The sequence below is a fragment of the Fundulus heteroclitus genome, chromosome 4 (assembly GCF_011125445.2).
Source record: "Fundulus heteroclitus isolate FHET01 chromosome 4, MU-UCD_Fhet_4.1, whole genome shotgun sequence".
Classification (NCBI taxonomy): domain Eukaryota; kingdom Metazoa; phylum Chordata; class Actinopteri; order Cyprinodontiformes; family Fundulidae; genus Fundulus; species Fundulus heteroclitus.
Genome location: NC_046364.1, coordinates 21920139 through 21933380, shown reverse-complemented (window position 1 = coordinate 21933380; position 13242 = coordinate 21920139).

The window sequence follows — 13242 nt, the reverse complement described above, 5'->3', positions numbered from 1 at the left end:
TCCTGGTTTTCTTGCATCTGAGGGCAATAGTGCTTTTTGTGTTGTTGAAATATATACAATGCCTTGCAAACGATTTGCCCCTCAATAAAATTGAGTTCTAACATTTGTGTTCAGAAGACACATAATTCACAAACAGAATCCATGGGTGTGCAGTTCAAACCCAGCATGAATGCGTCTGTTATATGAATGCCTCAGGCATTTTCTTAGAGAACATTAGTGAACCAACAGCATAATGAAGAGCACAAACCTGCTTCAAACTTCCAGGCTAAGTTATTGAACAATTTAATTCAGTTTATTTATATTTCGACAAACAATATTCCAAGCCTCCAGCACTGTTCAGTCCATCTTCCTAACATGGAAAGAGTACGACATAACAGCAAAAATGCCAAGACATCTGACTCCATAGCCCTCCAACTAAACTCACAGGCTGGGCAAGCAGTGCAATAATGCAGCCAAGAGGCCAGTGGTAACTCTGGGGGAGCTGCAGAAAGCCGTAGCTCTGGTGGGAGAATCTGTTGACAGGACAATTTTTTTTGAACACTCTACAAACTTGGCATTCATAGCACTGAAATTAATAATCTGGGCTCATATTGAATACGGGTAAATTTGCTCCCCCTTTTCTTGATAAGTTGCGAAGTAGCTTTCTTTCTTATTAGTTTCTCTTTTTGCTGTTTGAAAAGAACAGTTATTTGGTATACTAAATAACTGTAGTGATGATACGATGATACAAAGCACTATCCATCAATCCATTTTACAAAAATGTAAAGCATGTGTCGCAACAGCAAACCTGCCAACACATTACCATCCAGCTAAACTGAGTAGGTGGGAATAAAAATTAATTTGTCAGAGCACTCAAGAAGCCCGTTGTAATTCTGCAGGAGAATTATTATTTATGCAAGGTCGTAATCTGACTTTTCTAGAAGAGTGCTCGAAGAGAGGCAATTATTTAAAGAACTCCATGAATAATCCAATTAGCAGTGGCGGTTCTAGACCAAATTTACCAGGGGGGCCAAGGTCGGGCCAGTGTTTTTTCACAGGGGCACTGAACAACAACAACAAAAAAATAATAATAATAAAATGGCAATATTTAACTGTGTAATAATATTATGTGAGCCACTTGTGGCTCTGGAACTGCAGGTTTCAGACCCCTGATCTAGCAGTTGAAAACTTTGCCCCAAGCTCAATACAGCTAAAGCTAAATGTGAAATATCTTAAGTTTTAAATTATTTTTAAGTAGAGTAAAACTGTATAGGTAAATAATAATATTAATAATAATAATAATATTGGACAAAGTGACCAATCAGTTGTGGTTTCTTTTCCATTGCAAATAATTATGAGAAGTGTATTTAATATCATGTCTTTACTACAGGGGCCATAACAGGGGCCAGGACCATTTCTACAGGGGCATGGGCCCCTGTTAGCCCCTGTCTAGAACCGCCCCTGTATATAAGTGAGTGTTACAGTAAACGTGCTGGAAAACTAACACGGCAGCATCATACTGTGGGTTGCTTTTCTCCAGTACTGTCAAGAAAGCCGATTGGAGTTGAGGAGAAGATGGATGGAACTACACACAGCGCAGTAAAGGGAAGAAAAAACCTGCTTGAGGCTGTAACTAATGCCCAGGTTCAAAATTTTAGTCTCTGTCCAAAGCAAGTAAAGACTTACCCTAAAAGACTTGCTGCTGTAGTTGCAGGTGGCCCTAAAAAGTATTGATTTAAAATGCTTTACACTTTTTATTATAGCCACGTGCCATTACGTAAAGATGACGCAAGCAGTGAAAATGAACAGATGGATAGATGTCCTTTAAAAATAGAATTATTATTTAGTTGTTTTCTTTGTGCTCGGCAGTAAATCAGATACTTTTTTAGCAAAAAAAAAAAAAAAACCCAACAAGGGATAAAAATGCAAGACAAACGTGACTTGCTGATGCCACTCTAAATCTTCTGTCGATTAGTTGAAATAACAAGTAGAAGTGTGGCCAAAAAGAGAAGTTTATGAACAGCATTTATGCAGGATATACTATCTTAATGCATAAAATTAGACAGTAAGTTTTTGCAAGTTTGCAACAGAGCAAAACACTGATATTTTACTGATTTCTTTTTCTTTCAAGGCCTCTAAATCTGACCACCCCACCCCACCCCCCTCTCTTTCTGCCCAAAAACACCTGACAGAAGCTGAGACTGTATAGTTCAGAGGCTCTGGATAAGCCTCATGTTTTATTTGCAGAAAGCGGCCCCATTGTCCCATAAGTCACCTCACACAGCACTCTTCTGCTTCACGCCACACTGAGCCTGTCCTCCTGCGTTAGCGTCACCCGCTGCTAAAGCACTTAGCTTGTGTTCTCCGTGTCCTCTGTGGTCCAGCCAAACATCCATTTGGAGGTCCTAGGAAACTTTGAAGCTTTTTCACCCACTCAGTGAGCGAGGGAGGTGTGGGGCGCCTCCGTGACGTTTCGTGAATACTTTGTCCAATAAATAGCCCTCTTCATGAATACATTAAAGCTCATGAAATCCGCCAGCACATCCTTACTTTCAGCCTGAATCCGTGGAAAACTGGATTTGTTTCAATGAGGGATCTTACAAAAGAAAAAAACAAACAAAAAAAAAAAACTATTTTCTACCAATATTGTCTGTAATAGTCTATTAGCCGGTAATAAGACCATTTAACCATTTAGTTGCAGCATTGTGTCTGTCCTTTTTGCTAACGTGTCAGACATTGTAACACCTGCTGTGTTGGTCTGAAAGGACAGAAGCAGCTTCCACAAATCAATGATCCTTCATACTGCATGCCAGAAACACACGCTGGACTTGTTGGCCTTGCTGATAGAAAGTATGAATAAATACTGTGACACTATCACTTGTGTTTTGCAGCAGAAAACATGAACTCTGGTGTTTGATTTTCATGCAACTGCAGAGAGCAAACCTGTTTTTGACTAGAAATGCTTTGACTTGGCTGTCATTAGGAGATTCTTCCAATCTATCCATGCTGCAAACAAGATTATCAAGAAAAGATATTGATCGGATGTTAATAAACAATATGCAAAAAATTAAGATTTAGTTTTCTCCAGAAGTTGTTTCAACGAAGAAAATGAAGAAAAGCCTAATCACCTAGTTGCTACTTGAAACATACAAATTAAAACTTTGACATCATTGAGCTGAAATAAATGGGTATTTATGGTCATATTTTAGGAAAATGAATCAAATGATATTTATCTTTAGAGTCTGCAAATACATTTTCCTTCTATGTTTGTACTTGTTCATGGCCTACCCTGCAAAATTAAGAAATTGCTTAAAAAGGTCAGAAAGCGGGAGAAAGTTGTCAATAACAGAATATGAAGAAACATCTATGCAAAGGATGTTAATAAAATTGTAGATTTAAAGCAAAATGTGAAAGAAATTCACTGTTTATGCAGATAACATAAGTATCATTAACTTTAATAGCACACAGTATAACATAAATGTTCAAACAAGTATTATTTTTTTTCTTTTTAATGAAGACATGGTTAAAGGTTTAACAAAAACAAAATCCTCATGTTTACCTTTACCAGAGAACGGTATGCAATGAAAACAAATCACAAAACAGCGTATAAACAGCAAACAGGCCTAAATCAGAGACAACCGCTCAGTTCTTTCTGAAAACGTCTCAGTACCTATCCATAAGTCTTTTCAGAAGTCAATTCTGGTGGCTCGCACAGAATTAACGAAACGTCAGGAAACCTGAGCGAAAGTCCGGTTGCCTCCAATTTAAGCCTGTTTGCTGTTGCGATAACCCGGATAACTGAGAATTTGCACAGCCAGTATATAAACAGGAAAAAAAGCATCCAAAAGTAAAAAGTTAAAATACTAAAATCCCACCCAAAAAAACAGCAGAGAAGAACTTATATGAACAAGAGATTGGATTTTCTTTCAAACGACTTCCCCCTTCAGTGGCAGGAGTACCGGGACAAAGAAAGGATGCTAACAAAAATGTTATTAACTGTAGCATTGTAATAGAGGACACTGGGATGTAATTATTTACATTTGTTTATGTTAATCATGTAGGCTGTTAAATATTGTAGTTATAGAGGGCAAACATGAAATTTGCAAAGCACAAACCAAAATCTCCATTTATTGTTCCTGTTTAAAGACAAACAATAGTTAGCTACAGTTAGCCAGAGTCGCCCATTTACCTGCATTGTCATTATTTAATGGGTTTACAGGCAATTCCTGTCTCTCTTTTGTGAAAATTGGTTTTAGCATTGTTGCAGACTTCTGGACACATTAGTATAAAAGAATGAATCGTTCCTACTATTCAACAAGCACCGGATTTTGCCGTGTTCACCTTTCCAATCCAATGCACTCACTGTTGGCCCAGTCCTTGTGCAGCGGTCAGCTCAGCTGCAGTGAGAGCAGAAAACTAAGAACACTCCTACAGATAAATACTGCAAATAAATAGTGCATGCAGTTTTTTTCCATTGTGTCTTCTGCGTAATTTAGATTTTTGTAAGTTATATACAAAATAAATAAGAAATATTACTGTTTTATTATGACTTGTTGCAGGCTCCTAAGTAGACTATAAGGTTACAAACAGCCCAAGAAGGCAAAACTAAATAAATTAATTAGAAAATAACAACAACGAAAACTAAATAAATCCAAATCTCTTTTGCTTTATTATTTTCCTGATTTTTCAAAAATATCTGTAAATATTTTTAAAATTGCACAATTTCCAATACATTTGGTAAAATGTCTTAGAATACATAGATGCAGAAAATCCTGAAATGTTTTTTAAATTTATGATTAAAAATGGAAAAATAGCTCATATTTTATGCTCTCAGAATGCTTTTGGGAGTTTTACTTGGACATTTTTATTGATGTCTGGCAATGAAAATAAATACTGAAAAAAGAGGGGGGGGGGTGTTATAATGTCACATTGTGAGGCACACAGAACATGTATGTGGTGTTACTGTTTTTCCTTTTTTTATTTGTTTAGTTATTCTTTAAAATAAAACCATTTTATTTTTTACTCCCAAACCCTTTCAGCAGCTGCTTTGAATGATTTCCCTTCTCCTTCTCCTCCTGGTCCAGACATTCAGAACTGTCAACAAAACCAGCTCTTATTCGCATCTTCTTATTTATTCTCCACTCACTGACATAGGCGCAATGGCCACTGATGGGTTAACGTCAATGATATGAGAGGAAAAAAAAAAAAAGAAGTTTGGCTAATGTTTGAACACAGTAACCCCAGTTCATTGCCTCCATCTCTCCAGGATTTCAGGACTATTATGCGCTTTAACAATGACAACAAAATCTGTGCCAGCTGTGACTGCGTTATTTGTTGTTTCACACAAAGCACAAAACAAAACTATGAGCTAAAAAATGTTCCCAAGGCTTTGCCAACTACCGAGGCTGTGTGAGCTCCGAAACAAGCTCCGAAACAAAAATAACCCCCCCCCCCCACCCCTTCACCCCTTACTTTATAAGCCACTCGGTCTTTCTCATAAGCCTTATTCCAGAATATGGAGAATCATCGGGACAGAGACGAATGTTGAAACAGCCTGATTTCCAAAAACACAGCAAAGGACCAAGTCCATGCATTCCTAACAAGAGGAAATTCGGAAAGAGGACCCACTGGGACCGTTTAAATTGTAATTTTCTCATGAAGGCAAACCCAGTCCATAGGGATTGTCTTCAAAATAGGAAGAATGTGCAACCCCCCCCCCCCCTGAATTAAAAAAAACCCCAAAGGTAGAGATATATAAAAAAAGACAAGGTTTGAGAAGCATTAAGATTTAGAGCCACGGCGTGTCTGAGGTAGTATATTAAGAAAATGCAGTAAGCTGGTGGAGAATAAACTCTTTCATAACATCCTCCCTCAGAAGGGAGGCCTTAACTTCCTGTTTGTCTACGCAAGATGGGACATGGAGGGTTATGCTATTTAAATTAAAGGGCAGCTGATTCCCAGCTAGTGAGCACTGATGGGATCTGCCAGTTCCTCGGGGGGACGAGGAGTGGGTGGGAAAAGGCAGAAAGCAGGAAAACGAGGAAAAACAAGATAATGATGCTAAAGGGAAAAGAAATGCAAGATAAGTCCGCCGGAGGGGGGGCCGTCGTGCAAAAACAAAAAAACAAAAAATAATACGCACAACAGAATCGTGCATCCACTCTAATCTGAAATACCTGCCTCCCGTTTCAGCAAAAATCTATTTGAGATGTTTTTGGGTTTGCAATAGTTTTGTTTTTAGCAACAACAACCAAAAGGAAAAAAAAAGAAAGTCAACAAAAATGATAAATAAGTGGATTTCTGCTCGATAAAAGAAAACTTCCAGAAGGAGATCAACGTGCTTTCTTTTTTTGAAGGGTGAGATGAGGAGATCAATATAAGCTTTGTGTCTGGGGATTCTCAGCTGCCAGCTGTGTTATAGGGCTGTTTTTGTGAAAGAGGCTCCCTGTACATCAGCCCGGTCTCACATTAAAATGTGTAACTGTGGTGCCGCTTCCTGTGTTACGTTTAGAACGCTCTCACACTGAGAACCTCCGAAGTGGTATACCCGGCGTGTGAGTGTGTTCCAGGAGAGAAACGCCAAACAGACAATGTTACGAAAAGGTCAAATTAGAAAGCGCCTATAAGGACCAGGTCAAACAGAAAAGCAATCTTCATAGCATAATGGTACTCAAAGGGACATTTCATGCTTCTCATTTCATTTCTTTTCACACTGAAATCATTCAGCTGTGGTATATATAAAGTGGAAATGGAGTATTTTGGTCTGAATTCCTCGTTATTGTTGCCCCACAGCCCCTCTTTTGACCTGGCCTTCCTGGTCGCAGAGCATTCCCAATCCACCCCGGGCGGCCATTTTTGTAGGATGCTGTGGGATGGTGTAAGGAACAACTGAACATTTTGACTTGTCCAGGTGTAGCTTCGCCATCCTTCAGCTTGGAGGGAGAAATAAAATGGTGGATTCGCGAAATCGGTAAGCCGGGAGTCCATGACCTTGTTTAGCAGTTCCGCAGCACATACGGTGCCGTAATAGGTAAAACTTAATGGAAAACTTAACGGCTTAAAAAATATGACCCAAAAAGAACGTAAAAATATCTACGTAGCACCTAGGGAGACTACATTCACATTTTCTGCACTCCTACCGACTCCAAGTACACAACAGAATGTATTTAAGGGCTAAAAAAGTGGACCTTGCATGATGTGTCCCATTTAAATCATAACCTCCTGGAGTATTTCTCTGTCATTTAGGCACACCACCTTCCCTTTAAATTCATCCATCCATAGTCTACACCCGCTTATCCATATAGAGTTGTGGGGGTGCTAGAACAAAGAACCACACACACACTCACTCCTGAGGGCAATTTGGAAAAACCAGTTAACCCGTCAGTCATGTTTTTGGACTGTGGGAGGAAGCCAGAGTACCCAGAAAGCTTCGTGGAGAGAGACCCCAGTCTAGGATTTAAACCCAAAACCTTCTAGTTGCAAGGCAGCAGTGCTACCAACTGCACCACAGTGCAGCCCCTTTGAATTCAAGTTTTTTTAAAATTTTCTCAAAAACTTGCGATTACTCCTAACGCAAAAGACAAACGTTCACTGATACTGGAGAATGACAGCAGACACACTGTAGACGGTTTCCTTTTTTCATTGGCCAGTGTTATATTGGATACTGTTGAATGCAATTTTGCCAAATTAAAAAAGATTTTGAATCAAATATTTGCAAAGATAAAGTATTAAAAAGCAAGAGCACTGCTAGAGAATTGTTTTTTAATGTCGGGGGCGAGAGCCCACTGCATGTGATCATGCGCTGTAGAATTTTACTTCAATTCTTCCCATAAATAAAAACATCATTCGCTGCTAAACAAAATTTCTCTACTTGTTTTGTTGAAACTGTTTTTACATAGTCACCTTGAAATATTTAGTTATTAATCATTCAGCATGGGGGGGGGGGGGGTCTGGTCGGTGTGTTTTTTTTGGAAGTTGCTGCCGCTTACGTCTTTGAGTGATTGATATTACTAGAAAAAGTCTTCATAAACTAATTTATTTCTGAAATACTCATGCCACCCTGTCTGCCACCAAGCAAAAACGTCCTGTTGACTTCCACCCTCTTTATTATATCTATTGCTTGGTGACCTTCACCACATCTAAATGCAAACACATCTTAACCTTTAGTGACCATTGTGATTGGCTAATCTTTTTTTGTATTAACAAGTAAGTGAACAGGAGTACCATATAGAGTAACCAGTGAGTGCATATGAATGGGTTGGAAGCTGAAAAATTGGCACCTATAGAGAAGCTGAGAATAGCATCAGGAACAGGACCACAGGCTTCATCATGGCACTCCACAATTCTGTTATATTGTAATCAGTCACATTGCCACGGTAGCCGTCCCTTGCTCTCACCCGTGCAACAGAGCAGGGCAGTCAAGGTACATAACTGCTGACGGGCAACTTGACATGGTGAGCAACCCATATCCACCCTCTCTAGGCGAAAAAATAGTGCCAACCCCTCTTATTTCCCTAATGGGGGTTTTGCAGGCCTTTTGAACTTTACAGTTCAACGTCTTGGTTTGAGAAAACAATTAGGGCAGACAAGTATCCTCCTGTCAACCTTAATTTCAACCTATCCGTGTGTTTCGCTTAAATCTCCTCAGTAAGAGAAATGCGCTACCAGTGTAAATCTGGGATCTTCTAGCATGTGTGCATGCTCATGCCTGATTTTCTTTCAGCTGCATCCTCTTTGCCTTAACTATTTGGATCTAACATACCCCAAGGTCCCCAACCTCCAGGATGTCAACATGTAGGCGTCAAAGAGAAGAGAGATGGTTCTGGAGCTGTACATCTGGAGAAACCTGTCTTATTGTAAAGTAAGGTGTCTTCTACTAACCTGGTGCTGATTGTCTGGTACAGAAAGCTGCTTGAATTGCTATAGCCTGAGTGCTCTTTTAATAATTATTGCCCTCATCTGTATATCAAGTTTAGGTTTTATTCTCTTTAGTTTTTGATCAGTAACAAGAAGACTAATGGATGTAATTGTTGGTTTATATCAGATGTGATACTTCCTCCATAATCTTTACTAACAGTATTCATTTCCCTTCCCATTTAATCATTAGAAAATATAGCACCCTCCTCAGCAATTGTTGATTCAGTGGAGATGTAAAGAATTCATCCTTCAGGCTGGTTGAATACATTATAGGAATCATTTAATTATTTAGTTCGACATTGCTTATCAACACAAGATCAAATGAGGAAAGGACAGGCAGGATGAAGTCTTTGGTGATTTGGGAAATAAGGATAGTTGCTATTTATGATCGAAACTTTATTTTACAATTAACAGAAACTGTAATGGTAACCTGCATGTCTTTAGTATGTGATAAAGCAAGCACACAATTTGGGGAAAGTAAGTTATTTTTGTTTATTTTACAAGAATGCTAAAATGTCGATTTTTGTTTGTAACTCTTAGGAGACTATTACTCCTAGCATTATAGTTATGTTTCAATGTAACTATAACCTTATTTTGATACCAAAGGTAGCTTCAGCCATTCAGCCTACCTAAAGGAAACAAACATGCTGCAGGGATAGGAGCCATCTGAAGAGCTCATAAAAAAGATTACACATATTGATGGTAAAAGGGTTTGTGACCATCTCCAATAAAATATTCCGTTCAAGGGAATGTAGATGAGATGGCCATTCAAGATATCCCAAGGTAAAGATAAAACTCTTTCTAATCCTAGCATCCATTGCATTTTAAATCATTGTGGACTCCAAGGAGGATGACTCAGAAGTGCTGCACAGAAAACCACAAAAAGTCAGACTAGTGCTTATTGTTGACACACTCCAAAATTTGTTGAACAATATGCTTTGGGCTGATTAACTGGATATTCTTGCCCAGACACATCATATATATGTTTGTATGAGAAAAAAAGAAAGCTTTTAAAAACTGACCTCTCTACCTACTGTGAAACATTGAGGGTACTTGGATAACATGGTTTGTAACTAGTTGCATTTACTCAGTAACATTGACCTGAGTAAGTTTTTGAAACACACGTATTTCAATGAGATGTTTTACTACATCATATATATTTTTTATTTCTACTTGGTTAATATTATTTCAATCTAGAGAGATTCAAATGGGCAAAAAGAGGTAATTAGTGAGAATTATTGACATACATTAGAAATGTTCTTTGGTGCTCGAACCCCGGCAGAAGATGTGACAGCAGCGAATGTCTATGAGCTTGGATGTTAATTTTAGGATTAGGATTAGTGAAGTCTTCCCCCGGGCATTGGTGGTGGAGGCCGTAGGGGAGGAGTAGTCAGGTGAAGCTGGTGAGCGTGAAGGAGGAGATGGGGTGGAGGAGGGTCGCAGCTTAGTTGAAGCAGAGAGGAGGAGGAGGGAGGAGGCTGATCTAAGGTAAGGATGGAGACCTGTTGAAGATCAGATAAATTTGGAAGGGCAAGACTGTAAATGGCTTTAAACATTAAAACACTCAAGAATGAGGAAAAATATGCTATTTTATTCTTAAATGGCCCCTTCTTAAAGTCCTGAGCCCAAATGTGTTTCTTGTTTGAGTCCTATCTGGTAGCTTTGGCATTTAGTGGGCCTAGTAAGCTTACATTGTCAGGTCTATGAAACGGGGAAACTTTGTTTCAATAGAACTGAAGGTTTCAGTGTGGAAACGCCACTCTTCAAACCCAATTCAGGCTGACTAGTTACCTCAGAAGGAGTGGACCAGACCATGGTTTTACTTGCTGGCAGTGATAGTTGCAAAGGTTACTCCCTCAAAACATTAAATCAAGTGACAAACGTTTCCGTCCAGTCATTTTTATTTGTTTAAATATATATATATATTTTTTTTTACTGAATCATTAATCCACAGCAAAAGCGGCCTGACTTCTGTTAAATATGGAACAAAAAACGTAATTGTCTCAACTTATTCCAGAAATAGTTGTTTGCAAATATAATAGGGCATTTTTGCCCTATGATCTCACACAGCAATCATGATTTGGAACCAGGAACTCAGAACAAAAAAATAATGTCCTGCATTTTTCAGCGCAGTAAGACTTCTGGTCATGAGTTAATCTCATGCAGCATAAATCACTGATCACCAATCCAAACACATGTTAAACACACATTCTCCTGTTCCTGTTCTGCTCTGCAGATCCTGGGCATGGTTCTCATCTCCTGGACAATAACATGGCAGTAAAGAGAAGCAGGTCCCATTTCAGTGCAGCTCAGAGACAATAAATCAATCGTCACAGAATAAACATCAGGTTTTAGCAACACTTTTCACCCTAGAGCCTGAGTTTAGAGAGAAATGTCTCTGATTTATATAAGTGAAAGGAAAAGGAGATTAAGATTTTATCCCTGAATATTTTAATTTACTCAACTCATATTTATACACTCCCATGTTCAAGAGAGACCTGTTTAAGCCTATATGCCAAATGCAATTTATTGAAAAGAGACATCATTCAAATGTTATAGTATACTATACTTAAAACTGATGTATCAAGCTGGGCTGATCAAATCATCAAAAGATAGATTAAATTTTATCTGGGGTCAAAAGTATAATAAATTACAAAATAAGGTTTTTAACAGAGCATTTTCTAATCCAAAAAACAGTTTTTAGATATTTTCCTAGATCCCTTAAATAGCGTGCCTCCCTAAAATCAACCTGGACAACTACAGACTGCCGTAAACTGTCCAGGCAGGCAACTGTCTTGCCTTTTTCCCCAAACTCAAATCAATTATATATCCGTACGAAAATTATTTACAAATATCTTTTTTTTTTTTTTTATTCTCAACATATCTTATGAGTAGAACTTGGTCTCGGATCCCTGACAATGCATGTTCTCCCACTGCCTAAAAACAAACATGTGGGGTTCATTGGAGAGTTTTAAAAATGCACCTAGATATTGGTGTCTGTGGAGAATATTGTTCTGTCCTGTCGGTTTCTGGGCTGACGTGATGAAATGGCAATTTTGTCATTTTTGTAGCCTATACAGGATTGTGTGGGTGCCGACAATAGATTGAATAAATAGGTGTTTCAGTTGCATTTTTGTAAACACGGGCCTCATTCGAAGCTTTCTCCCTCCTTCTGTGGGTTACAGTCTGACCATGCATATTATAGCTACTTCTACACACGCAATGTGTCAGATTGAACTTCATTACAGTTAAATTATCCCAATGATTTTACCTTTATATGTGTATGAAAAATTTCACTATAAAATACTGTTGCAGAAATTGAGCTGTAGTCCAAAATGAATTTCCCTCTGTTGCTTTCTACGCAGAATTTACACGAGTAATTCCTTTAATCCGTCCCTCATAGAGAAAAACAATTACTGAAAAATGGAAAGCGAAAAAAAACTGGTTGCAGTGTAAAGCCGTGGACATTCAGAAGACGTAAGAGTGCAGAAGCAGTGAGCAGAACTAATTTCATCAAATATTAAACCTTGTTCTGGGAGTCGCACGAGAAGCTCAAAGTTTTAGAAGAATTCCCCCAAAGCAAGATAAGAGCTGACAAGCTGTGGACCTTTTTAATCATCATGGTCCACATATTTTAAAGATATTATCAATTCAAAAACATATGAACCTATTTCAGTCTAATTCATTAGCTTGTGCACGAGGCTGCACTAACAAAATAGCCTACAGTTTAGAGGATATTAAATTAGTGTTTTTTACTATTACATTTTGTCCAAGCCTGTGTTTGCAAAAGAATATGAAAGAACATTCTAACATAAACTATTATAGGGGAACAAATCCTGCTTAAACATGTTGATCAAAATCTAAATGAAGTTCTTGGTTTGGTTAATTCTCATTTTTTGTATGTGTCTTGCAGAGAACAGTGAGGCTTATATGTTCATATGCTGAAATATTGATAAATACATCCACTCAAAGTTACTAACATTTTAGAAATAGGGTGTCTCCGTGTTGAGAGCAAGATTTTGAATTTGAATTAAGATTTAAAACTAGTTTAGTACCAACACTAATGCTGCAGTCAGACATGCTAGCTAGCTAAGCTTGTTCACACTGAAACACACGAATGGCACAAGTTAGCTATAGCTTGTCAGGGTTTACAGTGCTGTGGAAAAAACACCCCCCTTCAGATTTCTTCTGTTTTTGCTTTTTGTCACACTTAAATGTTTCACTTCCTCACAAAACTTTAATATCAGGCAATAATAACCAGAGTTAATAATTAAATCAACTTAGAATATTTGTTCATTTTTTGTTAGGTTGGCTTTCAGGCAAAAAGCCATTGAACCTAATTATCTG